Here is a 22,399-nt window from a genome sequence, read left to right on the forward strand (position 1 = left end):
TGTGGCATTTATCTAGTGATCTTCAACAACATCCTCATGATGGAATTCCTTTCATGCCAAACTCTCTACTTTCCCAACATTGTCAAAATAGGGCTGAGGAGAATTGTATTCTTCAAGGGGATAGTTCTCCCATTCCCATTTAAAAGATGAAATATCTTGCTTTCACTTCACTTGATATGGCCCAATGACTAATGGCCATGCCCAGCAAGCTCTTTGTTGCCTCTTTATCTTCTCATAGGCTGACTCAATTTGCTAGGAAATCTCTAATAGCACCAGTTTGTCACTAGGATATCTCGAGAGCTTCTTAGGATTGATGGAGACACTAGTACTTGAAGATATGTGAATGTCTTAAACTAGATAAAGTAGGCTCTAAGAGCTGTGATTTGTGATTTGGCTTCATCAGATAACCTCTTCCCATAGTCTTCCTTAATGAATTGAATCATCACAAAGATGAATGTGTCATTCACGATTCTATATTCTTTTCTCTGCACCAAGAGTTTCTTCTTCACCAGCTGGGGGTAGACTATGTATGGCCAGGCATTGAGATCTTGCATACTGCCTCTTCTGTATAAACCAAGATAGTTTGTCACCCTTGCTACAAGTAGGTATACCATGTAAGAAGTCATGTAAAAATTCTTCTTGTCCTTCACTGTCCTTAGTTGCTCACACAAGTTTTCACTTAGTGTGGTGGCCCAATCCACTGGTATCTTTGCCTATCTAATGGTCTCAACGAAGTTGACCATAAAAATGTTGAGGTAACCTGCTGCGAGTAAGCCCATGACTCTAATCAAGAGAATGATATAGTATCCAATATATTCCTTCATGTATCCCCTAGTCATGTCTACTTTTCTTGTTATCCTTCCTTGAGGAGGCTTCTTGATGAGGTATGAGGACTGTATGATGTCAATTGCCTCCTGCTAGTGTTCCCTGTACCATTTCTCGGCTATTTCATAGGAGAGCCTAATAAATTAGTCCACTCTTGGGAGATGGAAGACCCTCTCAATGTTATTGGGTCATAGATCCAACACCAACTCTCCGATGACACTCTTGACAATTCTCTCTTCGAGAACAAAATGTTGTGATAGGGCCATGATTAGTTCAGCCGATTGTACTGACATGGGGTGAGACACTACATTTACCAATCTAGAACAGATCAACGTGGATACTAAGGCTGATCTCTCTATTGGCTTGTTGCAAATTCTTAAGAATTCACCTAGATCCATGTGCCCTAAACCCGTATCTCAGATTTCTACATGGTCATCATGGAATCTTGAGTTAGAGGGTACGCCTTGAAATTTGAAAACTACAGGTTTGGGTGTTATTCTGGATGTGGATGCCATTTGATCACCTATGCATTGTGAGGAAAATGTTTATTAGTCCAAAGATAAAATGTAAAAGCTATGAATTGAAATAAACATAAAGGAAAAAAATGCCCAATTTGGGTATATATTTTTATTTTATTTTTGTCATCATTTTATTTATTTATTTTCTAAAAAAATATATTTTTATTTTTAATTTTTAATTTTTTTTTTAAATTTTTAAAATTAAAAAAAGAGAGACAAAGTTTAGGTGCACAGTGCCATGGGAGGGCATGCGACGCTTGTGGTGGAGTGCACGTGGCAGGGTTAACGAGGTGCAGTGCTGAAAGGTTGCGACACATGGCACTGGAGGGCATGAAAAGTGGCACATGTAGTGCATGCAGGAGCATTACTACGAAGTTGGTGTTAGCACCATGGGTGTAGGTTTTGGAGGAGGCACCGTGGGCAAAACAAAGCTGTGGGAGCAACTTTTGGAGGAGGCACCACAAGAAAAACAACACCACAGGCACGGCAGAAGATAGAGGCATTGCAAGCAGAACAACACCACGAGTACAATGGAAGATGGAGGCACCGTGGGTGAACAAAGTTGTGAGCGCAACAAAAGATGGTGCCTACGTTGCACGTAGGGCATGGCAACACCAAAGTTTGGGAACTCACTTAGGGTGGCAAGGCGCTACGGTACGAAAAGCCCGTAACACCTACCCATTGGGTGTGGTGTGCAACATACATAGTAGGTCTCATGTCATACCTCTTCTAGCGGCTTTCCTCAAGTGAAATATGAAAGGAGTGTGAAGGAGTTGGGGGGTTTTATAACACTTCGCCTGTGTGCATGTGCTCTTGCACATGAATGTTTTTTTTTTGTAATTTTTATAATTTTTATACTTTTCCAATTTTTTGATTTTTTTCGCCTTTTTCAATTTTGCAATTTTTTTTGTGTTTTTCTAATATTATGATTTTTTTTTTTCTATTTTCTATTTTCTTTTTTGACTCTAACACTTTTGACTTCTAATATTCTCTCTTGACTCTCAAACTGTGAATTTGGGAGTTAGAAAAAAAGTAGGGGGTCCCCATTCCTACTGAGGAATGGAGTGTGTGTTGTGTGACCACAACAATAACCTATTAGATTAACAACAAAATATGAGATGAAATATAATTCTGAGAGAATTACACTTGGAAATTCAATTAACTTATAATTGAATTACATAGAATAAAAAGGAGAAATAAGGAGAGACAAGATCCAAAATGATGTAACTTTAGTATTGGAATTTGTATTAATTTTCTTGAAATTATAAAAGTAGAGTATCAGACAATGACTCAAGATAACTTGAAAATAGACTCAGATCATTTGTATATCCATATATTCTCCATTGATAAGTACACAAATTTTTAACACAATAATATGGACCGACTACAAAAATACTTAGAAAAATAATATTTTTCAAACCCCTCTTCCAAGCCTTAAAAAACATTTTATAAGATAAGGACTGCAACAAGCTTTAGGCTGGAAAGAATAGAAACATGTTAGCACTTCATTAAAAAAATAATCTAGTTATTATAAAACATGTGACTCATCATACGAAGAGTAGTTGATTTTGTAGGAGCATGATGTGACACTTTACGTGTCACATGATTCTCCGTTTCCTGCTGCTTTCAAAAGAGAAAATATTTTATCTATTACTGCTAATCTAGTGGGGCCTCATCATTTTGAATCATCAAATGGTATGTATCTCTTAACCCATTATTCATACTCTTCATCAATTGGCCACTCATGCTTTAAAATCTAATCTACCAATTTTTTATATGGATTGTATTTCACAGTGGTCTATGTAACTTCATTTTCAAAGTTTTCATTAAACACCCAAGAATTTACCAACTTTGAAATGCACTCTTGAAAAAGTGCCATATTCATATCCTTGGCTATGGTATTTACCATGTCAATTACCTTGGTAATATCCTCATTTCTCCATTCAATAAGTTCTTTTACACTTTTATCTTCCTTCAAAATTGGCGACACCAGTGTATCCTAAAAACTCTCCAAATTATCCTTCAACTCCATCATTTTATTTTCAATATAATTAGGTAAAATTGAGAAATTATTGAGTGCTTTTACAATTTTTCCTATGAGCCTAGCATTTGATGGAGCATTGGGATCTACTTTCACACACAAATTAATATGCTTTATCTTTTCCATCCTGCTAACCCATTTATGATAGGTGGGTTTTACAAAAGTCCTATCATCTTCCAACTTGTTGATAGTAAAATATAAAAACTCACACACTTGTTGGAGTCTAAACATCCTTGAGTTGATCTTATCATGCAAGTGTATCATAGCAGTTCTCAAAACAAGTTCCTTGCTATTGTCAAAATCACTTCTATTATTTTCAAATTTTAACTCCAAATCCATCACTTCTTGGATTAAATAATCAATACTTTTGTCTCCATTTGGTAGAATTTTTACTAAAGGAACTATAGCACTAGAAGGAGTAAATGAAATTGTGCTTTGAAGAAATTGCCTTTTCTTCATAGTTTTCTTTGGTTGCTTTGAATTTTTCTACCTTATGCTACAATAAACTATTCTGAGTGTGCAAGATAGTATTTATCTTAGATTGGTTCTCATAGGGAACAAGTATATGATTAAAGTTTTCTTTTAGGTCATCATATTTATTTTCTTTTATCTTAGCTACATTGTGAACATATGATGCATATTCACCCATACCACATGTTGCTTCAAAAAGATTAACATCTTCAACTCTTTCCAAAGATATAGTACCTCTGAACCTGATGCTTTTATCAATAATCTTTTTGCTTGCAGAGGAGTCAAAAAATGACCATGTAACAAGGGCACCTACATCTTCATTGTAATATGTTCCTATAGGGGGCCTACTACCTTCTTTGACATTTGATCTTCTAGACCTTATTTCTTGCATAATTGAGTCAAAGGCTATATCATCTACTATATTCAAATTTGAGAGTAACATAACTATTGATTCCTATATAGTATTCCTCCCTTCTTCTAGGGTAAGTTCTTCAAAATTCATCATCATTTCCATCTCAATTTCTTATACATATTCTTTAGAGTCAACCCCTAGCTTTTGTGCCTTATTCTCATCTACTTTTTGTAAGCATTCAGTCTTGTAATACTTCCAAAGAAACTATTTGAAGGTTATTGACTTTTATAAACTCATCATCTTTAACAAATTCTCTACATGCGTCTATTCTTACATCTCTAGGGAACACTCCCTTTATTTCTTTTGTGGTAATATTTGAACTTGTTGCTCTTGGTACATGGAGGGGGCCATTTATGAGCAACTCTTCTGGTACATAGATATACTTCTCCTCCTCAAATTCTTATTCTAGAAATTCTTCCTCTAGTTATTGATCTATGTATGGGATAATTATTTTTCAATTGGAAGCTCCCTTTTCTTCAACCACAAAGTCATGGTGCCTTCCTAATGGTGAAAGTGAGGCAGGTAGTTTTGCAGATTGTGCATAAGGGATTCTCCTATTAGGATCTTCAACTTCTTTCCCTTGGTAGATAACTTTTGGACCTCTACCTCTAGTTGATTTCCTTCTTTGATATACCATCATCCCAATGCCATTCCTCTACCTCTTTGATGAACCTTCATCTTGAAGTCTTTCCTCTTCTCTCTATCTTTTCTGTCCTTTTTCTTCATGAGGAACCATATTAGAAGCCTTTAGTACAAAATTTATGCCCTTTGAATCTTCTACAAAAGTGATTTTAGAAATCGTGGCTCTACCAAGCTTCTAATTCATTATGTCATATACTTTTGAAAAATTATTGAAAATAATTCTCAGTCTTTGGTCTCATGTCTTTGCATTTAGTAAAGGGTCATAGTTTGGCTACATCTCTTTGATTTCATCCCAAAGATATTCAATAACATGTCAGTGTCTTTTATTTTTCTTCTGGGATCTGTTGAGTTGTCATTATATACGATGCAAAATGGCAGGAATTCTTTCAAACTCCTCTCTTGAAAAGTCAATTTTGTGAATCAACTCCAAGGTTCTAGGTTATCTTGTGACTTATTGGAATTTTCTCAGTTGAAGATAAATGTTTTTTTTCACAAGGAGGCCTTCGCTGGTTCAAATTATTTTGGATGAGGTGTAGAATCTGCTCACTGCTTCAAAATAAACACACAAAAGAACTATGTTTTTTATATTTTATATTTTTTTATTTGAATGCAATCTAACAATGTAGCTAATATGAATTCCTAATTAACAAGGGGCTAGTAAAGAAAACAACAAGAACTTTAAAGAAAATAATGTGAAATTAAAATCCTAATGGACATAAGCTATGGAAACAATGCATCTACGAGATAAGCTTTCGAAGAAATTAGTGGTTAACCAATGAAAATAGGAGCAATGCTTCCTTGATTCCACTGATACAATTGTTAATGGGAAACTTAATAACTATATGATGTTTCACTCTTCATCAAATCACAAGGTCACAAAAAGTGCGCTCATGTGAGGCAAAGGGTTATGTAGGCAAAATTTGGTGATTTCTTCTCGAGCTAGATACATTAGCAAAATTTGTAAAACTATAGCAAACACTAGAATTAAAAGAGATTGCACAACTAGAAATAAAGCAATAAACTTTTGTCTCAATCATGATTTCATGAACATATATTCACAAAACAATGACACATTCAGGCAAGAATCACTACACTCCAAATATGCGCACCAAAAGCATAATATTATTGCAAAATAATGACGGCCTCGATTACATATTACAATCCTATATTTATAAGAAATCATCTCCTCAATTTGTGTTGAGAGTGAGAGATATCTTCATGCAATAATATGCTTTTAATTTAATAAAAAAAACTAATTATATACAAACTAACAATCTAACTAGTGCTTAGTAAGACTCCATCCATTTTTATATTCATTAATTGGATGCATGGGCCTTTACATGTCATAAAACAAAGAAATTGAGAGAAAATAAGAAGAAGAAAACCTTCAGTCAAAGTAGAAGTGTCTGGAAGTGTCAAAAATAGAAGCTAAACCTTCACTGGGCATCAGTCGAAGTTAAACTATTGTCAAAATGCATTTTTGATGCATGGAAAGCTCTAATCTTGGAACTAGAAGTTAATTGTTGACGCACCTCTAGGAAAGTGCACCTCAGAAGAAGTGCACCAATGCACTTGTGCACCTCTAACTTCTCCAAAAATCTTCCAATGCTTATTTCCAAAAAGTGCACTAGCACACTTGGTGTAGTAGTGCACCAATGCACCAGCGCACCTCAAAGGTCTAAAAATGTAAAAATTTCACCAAGTGTCAAAATTGAAATTTTGGCTTTTGGGTTTTGTCCCCTTTCATACTAGAGCTATGTTTGGATGCTTGCCCTTGAATTTCTCAATAATCTCGATGATCTTGGCTACATCTGGTAGATCTAATGCATTATATTTATCCTTGAACTTTTACCTATATTTATCTACCTCTATAAGGGTCTCAGCAAAATCCCCAATTTTAGTATCTAACTCTAGTAAGTCTTCTTTCGTCCTAAAGGCCTGCCGAATGTCATCATTAGAAAAAAATTCTTCAAAAATCTTCCTAAATTTGTCAACTACTACCTCTATTGGTATCAATTTCTCCCATGCATCATCTTTGAATATGTTGAGACATGCATCACTATAATGTTTCTCTGCTTCCAAAATTTCCTCTCGAGCTTGGTCCTTGAGCCGATGGATCTCCACATGTAATGATTCCATTACTTTATTACTATTTGCTATTTTCTCTATCCAGTCATCAAGCAAATCTAACTCTTTCGTAGTATATACACACATAAGCATTTTGTATCTTTGGCCCTTTATTACTTGTAGTACCTATAAATATTTCTACTAGGTATGTACCTCATCCATAATACTAAAATCTTGCTTATAAATTGCTACCATTTTATTCACATTTTCTTGCATAACATGAAGTAGCTTTAGATTTCCCTGGATGATTAGAACACCCTTTTTCTCAAAAAAATTTTGTCATTGCTGATAGGCATTCAAAAATGGATCCAACTGTACTCCTTGCCCATCTCTTCTCTCAAGTGTAGCATTTAGAGTCTCCTCAGGGTGTTCAAGATCCAATGGACCAACAACTTTTGCTAAATATCCTTTTAGGACTTCATTTTGCCTAAAAAGTGTCATTAGTTCTACCCCTTCTTGCTCCAAACTCCTAAATACCTCCTTCATCCCCATTGTGACCATCAAATTGGCTATATCTAATGTGGGCTTTCCAAGCATAACCTCTCTAATTTGACAATCTTGCAGAGTCAAATCTTCAACATCAACATCAAGAGGAATAGCCACTTGTGCAAATAAATCATGATTTCAGTCATTGTTGATGAATGTCAATGTTTTGGCCTCTTTTGATGGGGAGTCCAATTTTCTTATAACCTCAATCAACTCAATCATATCCTCTTGATCAACATTGAATTGTGGCCTTTTACTTCTTATCATTTCTTTATGTAACCACCTTGGGACTTATTCCACTAAAGGCCTGCATCTTGAGGATGGAGTTTGTTCTACCACTCCTTTTCCCTTATTGCTCCTTTTTGGGGTTTTTTCCCTTTGTTAAGGTTCTTCCTTTGTAGTTTCTATTTTTTTGGAGCCCATAGTTCTTACCTCGATGTCTTAGAGAGCTTGCTAAGGATATTAAACCATTTGGCCTTCCCCAGACACTTCATCAGTTGAATTTGTTCTTCTTTTGTACTTGAAGGAAGGGGAGTAGCAGAGCCTTTATTAATAACTAAAACGTGCAATGGGGATGGAGTTATTTTTTGACCCTGTGATTCTGGCAGCATTTGCGTCCAATCTCCCTATTGGGGCTCATTTGTTGGGGTGTCCCTGATTTTGTCTCTCACCAATTCTATCTGATGTGCATAAAATCAAAATATGACATCTTAAATATGTCAGTACCCTCCACATCCTCCTCATCAATCCATTGCTACATTTCATCATTTGATGTAGTTGTTTGTAGAAGTTCTTCTAGGATTGATGGTGATGTAATAGTAGAACTTCTCCTTCTTTCTTGCTTCATGGCTCTTGCTAGTTGGGTTCTCCTATTCAAAGATATGTTATCTTCATCATCCTCTTCTTCTTCTTCCTCTTTAGGAATGTGTTCTAGGATAGTTGGAAAGGCACTACCCTCCTAATCATCATTTAGCTTTTCTTGATAGGAGTTTTAATCTTTCTTCCTTTCTTGGGTGCAAAAGGGGATGCTTGTTCTATCTGCTGAGATGGAGAAACCTATTGAATCTCAACTTCCATCTCTGTTGCGAGTCAATTTGAACCTGTGGTGCCCCAATATCCTTGGACCCTTGTACATTTACTTCTTCTTGCTATGGGGGTGCCAAGATTTCACCTTCCTCTAGCTTGACTCTTTGAGGAGAACTCCTCTTTCTTTTACCCTTTCTTTTTTTGCTCCTAAGGGTGGTAATATCCAATCGGTCTGTCAAGTTGGTACAAAATTTTGAGCCTTATTGGTGATTGAACTGCAAAGGTAGGGATGGTGACTTTCCTCCCTCTACCTTTGGCTGGGTAGGCTTGTGAATGGAAAATTACTATCTTAGGTATTGGATCAAGTTTAAATGGTTTCTTGATCCAATCTTGCATCATTTTGATGACGTGTCTCACTTGATGGTTAATATCATCATTCTCTTCCTTGACAACCTCAACATTCATAATGGGTTGTTCCCCAATTTTATCTTCATTGAACAAAGGGTCAAGTAGCTTTCTTAAGTCTTGTTGAAATATCTACAATAGAATCTTTATTTTAAAGGTCTTTTCTACCAAATACAAAGTCTTCCTACAATAATCCCTAATACAGACATCATAGTCATTTGTCACATTCATCCAATGGTCTTCAATAGCTTCTTCATATGTGAATGCTTTTCCTGCTAGATACTATACTCTCCTGATGTTATCAAAACATGGTCATGGATAATTGTACTCTTCCAAGGGATACTGATCCCATTCACTCTCAAAAGAAGGAATATCTTGCTTCCATTTTAATTGAAAAGGTCCTATGATCAGGGGCCATGCCCAACACTGTTTACATTGTTTTCTAACCATGTTGTATGTAGATGAGAGTTGTCGGGCAATCTCTAAGAGAACAAGTCATTCACTAGGATACCTTGAAGCTTCTTTGAGTTGACTATGGTACTAGCTACCCTTAGATATTGAATATTCTAAAATGAATGTAATATGCTCCGAGTGTTGTTACTTGTGCCACTGTATCATCTGATAACCTCTTCACATAATCTCCTTCTATGAATCTGATTATGGTGAATATGAAGGCATCATTAACAATTTTTTATTCCTTGCTCTACCTTGAGAGTCTCTTCTTCACTATTTGTGGATAAACAATATATGGCCAAGCATTAGGATCCTACATGCTGCCTCTTTTGTATAGCCCTAGATAGTCTGTCGCCCTCATGGCTAATAAGTACACCAAGTAGGACGTCATGTAGAGCTTCCTTTTCCAACTATTCACACAAATTTTAACTCAAAGTAGTGGCCCAATCAAGTGGCATCTTCACCATCTTGATAGTCTCAATAAAATATACCATGAAGATATTTAGGTGTCCAACTGTCGGCAGACTCATTACTCTACTCAAAAGTATGATTGAGTGCCCAATATCTTCCTTCATATATCCCCTTATCATGTCCATTTTACCAGTTGTCTTCCCCACATGAGTCTTCTCTATAAGTTAAGAGGATTGGATAATCTTAGAATCCTCTTCTAAGTGCTCTCTATACCATCTCTCTACTGTCTCATAGGTTAACTTGATAAATTGATCCACCCTCTAGAGATGGAATACTTTCTCAATGTTGTTGGGTCATAGATTGAGAATGATCTCTCCTATAACACTCTTAACAACCCTTTCTTCGGGGAAAAAATGTTGTGCAAGATTAATAACAAGCTTTGAAGATTGCACTGACATTGGGTGAGATGCTACATTCACTAAACCCGAACGAATCAAAGTGGAAACCATAGCAGATCTCTCAGTGGGTTTGTTACATATCTTCAAGAATTCTCCCAAATTTGTGTGTCCTAACTCTGTATCTTTAATTTTAGAGTTGTCATTGTGAAACCTTGATTTCACTAGAGGAAAATCTTGGAACTTGAAGATGATGGGTTTTGGTACCATTTTCTCACCCATGGAAGCTGATGAGGATGCCATAATATTTGCAAAAAAGAAGAATTCTCATTAGTCAAAGGTTAAATAAAAATGAATTTATGACCCCTAGTACTAACTCAAACAAAACCCAAAAACCTAAATGCTCTAAAAATCACAAAAACCTAATTTAGAGCCCTAAAAAACAAAAATTGACACACTTGGCATGCCTAATAGGTGCACCTAGTGTGCCCATTTTTGGGAATATTCCTTAAGAATAAGGTGCACATCAATGCACCTCATGAGGTGTGCTAATGTGCACCTTATGATTTCAAGCTTATTTTGTTTTTAATATGATTTTCCCCTATTAAGGTGCACACTAGTGCACCTCATGAGATGCATTAGTGTGCACCTTAAATGCTTCAAGTTTCTTGTTTTTATGTTTTATGGTATTTTGTTTTATTATTTTTTTAAAGAAAATTTTTTAAGTATTGGTGTGCACTAGCACACCTAGTTAGGTGCACTAGTGCACACCAATATGCCTAAATTAGTCTTTTTTTTTTGTTTTGGCATAGGGAGGGAGCAAGAGGAGCTGCACCTAGACAAGTGTGTAGGTGCGGATGAAGAATTGTTGCGACACAGAGGTAGGAATGAGGGAGGAGCGAAGGGCACACCTTATGTGTGCACTACTACAACTAAAGAGAAAATAACAGAGAAAATGACAAGGTAAGAAGGGAAGGGACTCCCCCAATCTTATATAGACCCAAAGGATGTTTGACATAGCTATGCAGCTGCGCAGGTGTGCAACTACATAGATGCACATATTTGCACACAATACCAATTTTCACTTTCTCTGCGCACTAGTGCAGTTGAGCAGGTGTACCTAACAGGTGCTAAACGACTTTAAAATAACTTGGTCTACCAAAATTTGGACTATTCAACGTTAAATTTTCTTATAATGACCTAGACATGAATCAAGGCTCTAAATGAGAGCTCCAATTCATGACTCGGACCCTAGACTAGAGCCCAAATACAAAAATAAAAATAAAAATAAAGTAGTGAGTCCCCATTTCTGATTGAAATGGGGTGTGTGTTGTGGAACCACAAAAAATAGCCCTAAGAAAAGAAAGAAATGAAAAAGGCATTTCTTCATCAACAAACATTCCTTCGACATGAGCCAAACACCAACCGAATCTTGAATGTTTCGAGCATATTTCGAATGACTTCACATTCAAAAGTTTAGAATCTAAAACCTCCAAGCTTAGTGTGTGCTCCATGTATTCATTTCCTTCGATATCTTAGGATGTGGTCAATCAAAATCTCTTTACAACTCAAAAAGAATCTTTTCCCCCTCTTGAATCATCCATCGGGAATCTCCACAAAGGTTGCTTATCAATTTTTTGTCTGACCGGATGAGAGAATCAGTTCGAGGGCTCTTAGTAGTCTGTCACTTATCCTTAAAATTTCTTGGTAATCCTTTGGATAATTTATCCATGTAGTTCAAAATGTCATCATTTTGACTCTTGGATGAAGCAATGCCTTGGTACTAGATAACTCATTTTGAATGGGTATCTATTTGTTAGATTACCCCTTTTAGATCTTTAAGAATCCTTCAGTCTTAACACCGTTCTTTTCTTTTCTTTTCTTTCTCTTTTTCTCTTTTCCTTTTTTTAAAAGTTTTTCTTCTATATCCTAGCTACTCTTAGACTGTGTAGCTAGGATATCGGTGTCATTTCTTGGATTTGATCCTTTTGTGAACATCCCTTGTGTTCCTCTTTTAGAACTTTTTAGAAACTCTCACGCCAAACAATGATCTTAGCAATCCTTCGAGAAGACCCCTCTATTTGAACCAATTGGGGTTGGTACCATCCCTTGCTACTTTCAACCTTGGTTTGACAACACTAGAGATGGTTGATCTTTACATTTGTAAAGTGTTGAGAACTTGTTGGTCAAGAATGCTGAACTCAAGACTGAAAGTCCCCCTATTACTACAAGTAACATCCGTTCCTCAATTGGTATAAGACACACAATCATTTGAATGATTTGAAAAAGAAATACCTCTTCCTAAAATTAGAATCAAAAGAGTAGTAAGTAAAGTATCTCAAGATAATATCTCAAGTGCACCTCTCCCCTATACTAACACAATTTTGAAAGAAAACACACGATTGAAAGAAAACACACAACTCAAGGGAAACACACTTGTAGAAAATAAAATCTAACTTTTTTTTGGTTCTTTTAGGCTTCAAAATAATGTTTCAAAATTTTCCCATTGATTGGCAACATAACTAATTCCCCCTATAAGGAACTGAACCTAAAAGTATTTTCTCTGAGAATTTCCACAATCTAATAAGGACGAATCCACAAGCATTGAAACTTGGTGTGACAGCCTAACTTTTCTTTCACCTTATTCCAAAGTAGAACAAGGTTAGAAATTCAAAAATATTTTATCGTGGCCCTCTTATCAAACCATCTCTTCATGATAGCTTGGTTTTTAGCCATGTGCTCCAATGAAACTATCCATTTTTCATCCATCTCTAAGAGATTCATCAATCTAGTTTGTAATTTATCAACATCTTCAACATACCCACTCATGAATCTCAAAATAGGAATCCTAAGGCTGAGTGGGAATATTGGCTCTTGTCTGTAGACAAGAAAATATGGAGAAGTCCCCAAAGTGTTGTTGACCCTTACTTGATCCGTCCATAGAGCATATTTGAGTTGCATATGCCAATCTTTAGGATTCTTTCTCAATAACCGTCTTATTACTATGATCAAGTTCTTGTTCATAGATTCTACTACCCCATTTCCTTGTGGGTAATAATTAGAAGAGAACTTGATAATGACCTAATTTTTGAATGCCCACTGAGTTAATAATACTAATGCAAAACCTAATCCATTATCGCACACTAAAGTGAATGGCATCCCAAATCTATTAACAATGTGTTCCTCCAAGAAGTCTGTTACCACTTTAGCAGTGCAATTTCTAAAAGTTTTTTTTTCTATCCATCTTGTACAATAAACCATGGCTGTAAGAATATAAGTGTGTCTAATAGATGATGGCAGATTGACTAGACCAATGAAATCTAGCCCCCACTTTGCAAAGGGGCGTACCTCGTAGACTAGTCATAATGGAATTTTTGGGTGCCTTTTTTGGTTAGCACTAGTTTTGTAAACATGACAAGAACACACATGTTCAAAAGTGTCCTTGATTATTGTGGGCCAAAAATAACCTGATCTTAAAATCATATGAGCAGTCGCTTCTGCTGAACCATGTTTGGTACCATACTTATCATTAAATTATTCTAGAACTTCCTTCGCTTCCTTACGTCCCAAGCATTTTAGGTAGATTCCTTCATAGTTCCTTTTTTACAAGTTGTTATCATGTAGCATAAATGATTCACACTTCATTTTAAGTCCTCTACATTGGGAACTATTCATCCAATTGGGGCATTGGTTCTATAGAAGATAGTAAACAATATCTTGGTACCAGACATCCATCACTACTCGGCCAATGTCAGCTTGAGATACTATCATTTTCTTCTGATCTTCTATATTTGTTTCATTCTCAAACTTAAATTTCTTTTCGACACCAATTTGGTTATCAACTATCATTATTGATAATCCTTGACCCCTGACTAATCTCATGGGTTGGATCTCTAGATCAAATTCTTATATCACCATCCATTTACCTCATCTTTCACCAAGTTCATTTTGCATTAATAATGTATTTACTGCTAGATTAGGTACAATAACATACACCTTGCTCCTTAGTATGTAATGGCAGAAACTCTTTACTGCTTTAATTAAGGAAAACAATTATTTATCGAGGTTGGGATAGTTCAAATTGACATTTCTTAGAGGGTAGCTCATAAAAGAAATAGGTCTTCCATCTTCCTTCTCCTTCTTCTGGGTTAGGATCCTAGCACATGAAAATTTAGAAGTGAAGGAATATATCTTAAAAGGAAGCTTGTAATCAGGACTTACCGATACTAGAGCCATGAAAATGGCTACTTTGATATCTTCAAATGATTTCTTGACCTCAGGAATCCATTCTATTTTAGCCCCCTTTTGAGTAAATCATTAAGGGGATGTATTATCTCTACAAATCCACTTATGAATTTTCACACAAAATTTATCTTTCCAAAGAAATACTTGAGTTCCTTCCTACTGTTGGGGGGCAATAACTTCAAAATGGCTTCAACTCTATCACGATCAATGGAGATGCTAGCTTTGGAGATGACGTGACCTAGGAGCTTTCCCTTAGTGACCCCAAATGAACATTTCTTGGGATTGAGAGATATGTCGTATTTGCAACACCTATTGAATACCTATCTTAGATCGATAATGTGAGTAGTTCAACCCTTTGAAAATACAATCAAGTCATCCATATAGATAACTATACATTTATTAATTAATCCCTTGAAAGCTTCATCCATGGCTGATTGAAATGTAGCCCTTGCATTAATCAATCCAAATGGCATACTCCTATAGGTGAATGTTCTCCATTTGGTTGTAAAGGTAGTCTTTAGCCTATCTTCTTCTTCTACCATTACTTGATTATATCCTAAATATCCATCTAAGAGAGACATCATTTTTGAACCATTGACAATTTGTAAGACCTTATCTAGTGAGGGTAATGGGTAGTTGTCCTTTTGAGATGCTAGATTCAAACAAAAAAAATCTACACAAAGTTGAATCTCCTTAGTCTTCTTTCGTACAGGAACTAGATTGGCCACACAAGTAGACTGATGGACATGGAAAATAATCTTAGCATCTAGTAACTTCTTAACTTCCTTCATTATCATAGGTTCAAGGATTGGATTGATGGGTCTTTTCCTTTGTCAAAATGGTTTGGTGTCAGGTTTGAGTGGAATATCATGTGTAATAATTTGAGGATCATATTTCTTTAGTTCTTCATAGCTCCAAGCAATGACATCCTTATATTCTATAAGCAATTTGAGCATATCTTCCCTTTCTTGTGGACTGCACACTTTCTCAATTCTTACCATCTTGGGATCATCTTCCATTCCTAAATTGTATGAATCACATTCCTCGGTCCCTTTCTCTTTAGTGGTCCTTTTATTAAATGTTGATTCATCACGATAAAAAATGCACTCCAACTCGATCATCCCCTTAGGAATAGTATTAGTTTTCAAATTCAAGATTCCATCTTCATCTTGAGTTGCACTATACTCAGGTGCGTCATCTGGAGTATCATCTATTTCTTGCCCCTTAAAGTGGTTGCTACACATATTAAATTCAAGAATATGTTGATCATCTTGAAAAACTTGAAAGTTTGTGATATTGTCAAGAATAGATAGAGTAGCAACCAATTCAACTAAAAATCATTTTAATTTTGTTCTTCTGACTGGTTGTAATGCACTTGCTGAAATAGCGAGGGCATCTGCTACCATGTTTTTCCTTCTTGGAATAGACTTTATGTTCAAAGCTTCAAAATCATCTAGTAGATCCCATACCCTTTTTCTATAAGAAATTAACCTCTTATCATTATAGGAATATAATGATTTCACTTGTTAAATAACCAACTGAGAATCTTCTTTGGCTATGAGAGTTGTAACCTATTTCTTGAGTGCAAAAAGAAGTCCTCAAATCAATGGTTTGTATTCTACAACATTTTTATTACATCTAAACTAGAATCGCTACGTATAAAGACTTACCTTTTGGACTGATCAATTCAATACCTACACCAGCTCTTGATTTTCATTTGGAACCATCAAAGAAAAGTGTCCAAATTGGGCTTTCCTTGAATTTTTTAATCTTATGCTTATTTATCCTCAATTTTTTCTTTACTTGAGCTTGGAAGGATTGTCTCTTGGGTACCCATTACAGTCTTTCACGGGGTGGGCTTACTGATTTTCCATTGTCATTCTTTGAAATTGGGAGCATATGTTTTTCTTGTTAGTCTTGAATTTCATCTATCAATTCTTTGATTTCATCCACTTTGGGTTTAGGATGGATGAATACCAAAGTCCATCCCTGGCCTTTTATGTACCATCTTCTTCTTTGTACTTTGATCATTTTGGGTGGAGGGGAAGACAAACCTTTTCCATCCAAAGAAGTATCACTGTATGACACATTTAGGTGTTTGGTTTCCTCTTCAATCTCTTTGACAATGTTAGACATGTTTGTACGACTTTGATTTTTTGTGGGTTCATTTTGTGGATCATTGACTTTCTTTACTCCCATCATTTGTGTTAACACCTTAGCAACTGCTTATTGACATGATGAACATTTGAACTCTAAATGGCTAAATTTACCTAATTGACAAAATCATGGAAGGAGGAAGATATTAGGGTTAGCTTCTCCCCCCTAGACATTGTAAATTATCCATCATATGGTCTATGAATTGTGTTATGACCTCATCTTTCGAGGTTGAAGTTATGGAGTCCATATCTTGATCATCTAACATTTTGTTTGAAGTTGTATCACAAACCATTACCTTGTAGGAGCCTAAATCTATTTGTAAGAGAGCTACCTCATTAGGAGCATTATATTTTTTAATTATCTTTTTTTAACTTTGGCTCTGCATTTATTTTGATTTGATTGTTCAAACCTTTCCATGGCAACCAAAGCTGAGTAAAATCTATGAAAAACCATCCCCTTAGGCACTTCATCCATTCTCTACTTAGGAGTAATCCATATGTTTTTGGGATATCAACCACATGTATGTCAATAACATCTTGAATCTATGGGTTGACTGTTAACTGTATCCGAACATCTTTTAATACGCAAATAACTTTCACTTCTGCTTTGTACAATTGTATCACTATTCAGCTGGTAGGTTGAGGGCTAACTCCTAACTTTTTCACTATGTAAAATGGCATGAAATTACATGAAGCTCTTGAATCAATAAGGTAATTGTTAAGATTCTTCCCATATATTTTAATGCTGAGAAAAAATGGGGGCACCTCAACTTTGTCTTTAAACATGGTGGGTAATGCCTCCGTAGCATTAACTTGTTGGGATGTTGTCTTTTGAGAGGTAATATTCATATTGTGGGTGGTCTTGGTGTGGTCCAAAGTTTTCATGAGTGCTTCTCATTGTTGTGGAAAATTTTGCAACATGTCAAACATGGATATGTTGGCCTTTGTTCATTTCAGGTCTTCTATGACACTATACTATTCAGTAGACCAAGTAGGGTTTTTCAATATTGTCGGTAGATTTCCTTGGTTTTGATTTTGTTGTCCTCCATATGATGGTTTAATTGGTACCAAATTGCTATGTTCTCTCAGATTGGGAGGAGTTGGTTGTAGTGCTGGGGGAATTCCATATGTCAGAGGTTCCTTTCTACTTCTAAAGTTTTATGTATTCTAATTTTCATTGCGAAAAGAAAACATCTCTTCATGCTGAAGGTTGGGTTCTTGGCTAAATGGGAATGAGAATTCTTCATTGACTAGTTGCTCTACTTGTGTACTTTGTGCAAAATCATAGGATTCTAATAACATAACATAAGTTGTACAAGGGGGATATTGTTGTTTACCTACAAATTTTGAGTCATATCTTGATTTCCATCATAATATGAACCATCATTGTTAAATACATTTTGACCATCGTTATATTGATTGATATCTGTGTACTGAACACTACTGTTGTTATTGTCTGCATGAATGCTTCCATTATTCAAATGGGTATTCCACTGTTGGTTCTATCTTTGGAAGCCATTATTATGAGCAGGAGGATTAAAGTTGTTCCCTCCATTATTGTTTCCTATATTGTTGTTCGCATTGAAGTTCTTGTTATAATTTTGGCCATAATTATTGTTGTAGGGTCCAACATTGTTTCTTTGAAAACTTTTATTCTATCCCTGTGACAACCTTAGACAAGTCAACTCGTTGTTCATTTGTGACATAGTCTTTTTCATCTGACCAAACTCAAAAATAAAGCTATTGTCTACTTCAGCAGGGACTACTGCCTTTTTCTCAAAGAAGGTAGCTTTCAGAGGTTCATACCCTAGATATGTTAGAGTGGGGTTTTAAAGAGTAGGTGTCTATTGTAATGGAACTGGATTCATATGTATGAATTGACTAGGCATTGTAGGTACTTTGACAAGGTACATTAGCATTGTCATGACAACTTGGGCTAGAAGCATTGATCCTCCTCCATTAGGATTGGCTTACTTAGTGAAAGTTATTACTTTTATGAAGACCTTTTCCAATGTATCAATATGTGCTATAGGAAGTCTTCTTAGAAAGATAGCAGTAAGAGGGTCCATAGCATTTAGGTAAATTTGAATAGCTACTTCAACTAGTATTATATATGGTGTTTCCAATTTGTGATACACCATATAAAAGCGATGATTGAAGCACAAAATTGTCTCAGCTGGATCTCTTTTGATTGATATGAATTATTGGTCTATCACTACTGGCTTGATAATAGTTTTAAATTGTTCTAAGAACAATTTTTTGAAGGTATTCCAATCTCCAATATGTCCAGGTGGAAAATTAATGTACCAATTGTAGGCAACTTCCCCCAAAGAGTAAGGGAATAAATGAAGGACCACATCCTCATTTGCAATCTATTTTTTATTGCAAATTTCTTTGAATACTTTGATGTGGTATTTAGCAATTTGTGTTTCTCCATAAATGGACCTTGGGTAAAACTTCTCAAGATTCTTAGGGAGGTCATGGAGTACACCTCTCAAGTTAATTGGTGAGTCTACAACATTTGCAAAAAAAGGCCATTGGAAGATTTGGTGGACCCAAGGGTGGTTTTTGTAGAGGTGGAGTTGAAGAAGATGATGAAATGTTGAAAATAAGTGGTTGAATTTGAGGTATCCCTTTATCACTATGAGGCTTGCGGAATTGGTTGAGCTCAAGAAACTCGTGTGCACTTGGGGAAGATCTCAAAGCTCACTAAAATGGGGATTTTGGATCAAGATCATCTAGTTTGCATTATTCTAGAAAATGTTTTTAGAAGAACACTTTCTCACAAATAAGGTGCAAAAAAGAATTTAGCATAGCAACGCACCAACGCATCAACGCAATAGTGCACTAGCACACTTGAATTTTCTGAGAAACTCAAATTTTTTTTGAACTTGTAAAAAGTGCAGAATTTCAAAACTTTGGTAGACTTTCCTTCTATTCTAAAAATAAAAAATGGTGGCCCTCCTTCTAGTGCCACTTCTATTGAGCTATCCTTATGAACGATGCTAAATGACAGGAATTCTTTCGAACTCCTCTCTTGAAAAGTCAATTTTGTGAATCAACTCCAAGGTTTTGGTTGATCTTGCAACCTACTAGAATCTTCTCAATTAAAGATAAAAGTTTTTGTTCACAAGGAGGCCTTTGCTAGTTTGAATGATTTCGGATGAGGTGTAGAATTTTCTCATTGCTTCAAAATAAACACACAAAAGAACTATGTTTCTTTTATTTTTGTTTTTTTATATGAATGCAATCTAACAATGCAGCTAATATGAATTCCTAATTATCAAGGGGTTAGTAAAGAAAATAACAAGAACTTTAAAGAAAATAACATGAAAGTAAAATCCTAATGGACATAAGCTATGGAAACAACATGTCTATTAGTTAAGCTTTCAAAGAAATCGGTGGGCAACCAATGAATATAGGAGCAACACTTCCTTGATTCCACTGATGCAATTATCGATGGGAAACTTAATAACCATATGATGTTTCAATCTTCATCAAATTACAAGCCCACAAAAAATGTGCTCATGTGAGACAAAGGGTTATGTAGGCACAATTTGGTGATTTCTTCTTGAGCTAGATACATTAGGAGAATTTGTAAAACCGTAGCAAACACCAGAATTAAAAGAGATTGCACAACTAGAAACAAAGCAATAAACTTTTGGCTCAATCACAATTCCATGAACATAAATTCACAAAACAATGACACATTCAGACAAGAATCACTACACTCCAAATACAAGCACCAAAAGCATAATATTATTATAAAATAATGACAGCCCCAATTACATATTACAATCCTATATTTATAAGAAATCATCTCCTCAATTTTTGTTGAGAGTGAGGGATATCTTCATGCAATAATATGCTTTTAATTAATAAAAAAAACTAATTATATACAAACTAACAATCTAACTGGTGCTTAGTAGGACTCCATCCATTTTTATATTCATTAATTATATGCATGAGCCTTTACATGTCATAAAACCAAGGAATTGAGAGAAAATAAAAAGAAGAAAACCTTTAGTCAAAGTAGAAGTGTCTGGAAGTGTCAAAAATAGAAGCGAAACCTTCACTGGATGTTAGTTAGAGTTAAATTGCTGTCAAAATGTGTTTCTAATGCATGAAAAGCTCTAATCTTGGAACTAGTAGTTAACTGCCAGCACACCTCTAGGAAAGCACACCTCGAAAGAAGTGCACTAGCACACCTATGCACCTTTGTCTTCTCCAAAAATCTTCCAACATTTATTGCCAAAAAGTGCACCATTGCACTTGGTGTAGTAGTGCACTAGTGCACTAGCGCACCTCAAAGGTCCAAAAATGCAAAAATTTCACCAAGTGTCAAAATTGAAATTCTCGCTTCTAGGTTTTGTCCCCCTTTATACCAGAGCTATGTTTGGATGCTTGCCCTTGAATTTCTCAATAATCTCAGTGACCTTGGCTACATCTAGTAGATCTAAGGCATTATATTTATCCTTGACCTTTTGCCTATAGTTATCTACCACTATATAGGTCTCAGCAAAATCCCTGAGTCTAGTATCTAACTCTAGTAAGGCTTCTTCTATCTTGAAGGCTTGCCAAATGTCATCAACATAAACTTCTTCAAAAATCTTCCTAATTTTCTCAACTACTACCTCTATTGGTATCAATTTCCCCAATCCATCATCTTCAAATATGTTGAGACATGCATCACTATAATGTTTCTCTACTTCCAAATTTTTCTCTTGGGCTTGGTCCTTGAATTGATGGATCTCCACGTGTAATGATTCCATTACTTTATTACTATTCACTATTTTCTTTATCCAATCATCAAGAAAATCTAACTCTTCTGCAGTATGTACACCCATAAGCATTCTATATCTTTGGCCCTTTATTGCCTATAGTACCTATAAATCTTTTTGCCAGGTATGTACCTCATCCATAATACTAAAATCTTGCTTCAAAATTGCTACCATTTTATCCATATTTTCTTGCATAACATGAAGTAGCCTTAGATCTCCTTGGATGATCAGAATGGCCTTTTCCCCAAAACATTTTTTCCGTTGCTGAAAGACATTGAAAAATGTATCCAACTATACTCCTCCCCCATCTCTTCTCTCGAGTGCAACATTTAGAGTCTCCTCATGGTGTTTGGGATCTAAGGGACCAACAACTTAGGCTACATATCCTTTTGGGATTTCATTTTTCCTACTAAGCATCATCAATTATGTCCCTTCTTGTTCAAAACTCCTAAACACCTCCTTCATCCCCATTGTGACCATCAACCTGGTTGTATCCAATGTGGGCTTTCCAAGCATAACCTCTCAGATTTTATAATCTTACAGAGTTAAATCTTCTACATTAGCATCAAGAGGAGGAATAGCCACTTGTGCAAATAAATCTAGATTTTAGTCACTATTGATGAATGCCAATTCTCTAGCCTCTTTTGATGGGGGCTTCAATTTCCTTAGAACCTCAATCAACTCAACCATATCCTCTTTATCAATGTTGAACTGTGGCCTTTTACTTCTTATCATTTCTTTACGCAACAACCTTGGGACTCATTCCATCGAAGGCCTTCCTCTTGAGGATGAAGGAATTTGCTCTGCCACCCCTTTTCCCTTATCGTTCCTTTCTGGGGTATTTTCTCTTTGTGAAAGTTCTTCCTCTATAGTTTCTATTTTTTTGGATCCCATAGTTCTTACCTCGGCGCCTTGGGTAGCTTGATGAGGATATTGAACCATTTTCCCTTTCCTAAACACTTCATTAGTTGATATTTGCTGTGGTTCTTCCTCTTGCTCCTTTTG

The 22,399-nt window shown here is 35.7% G+C and overlaps 1 pseudogene; it reads left to right on the top strand.

Moving 5' to 3' along the window:
- The first annotated feature begins 1,591 nt into the window (after positions 1-1,591).
- Positions 1,592-22,399, top strand: part of LOC149548629 (transportin-1-like) — a 40,660-nt pseudogene continuing 19,852 nt past the window's right edge.

The sequence above is a fragment of the Cupressus sempervirens genome, chromosome 7, assembly GCF_028749045.1.
Source record: "Cupressus sempervirens isolate cs-2001-9-10 chromosome 7, ASM2874904v1, whole genome shotgun sequence".
Taxonomy (NCBI): domain Eukaryota; kingdom Viridiplantae; phylum Streptophyta; class Pinopsida; order Cupressales; family Cupressaceae; genus Cupressus; species Cupressus sempervirens.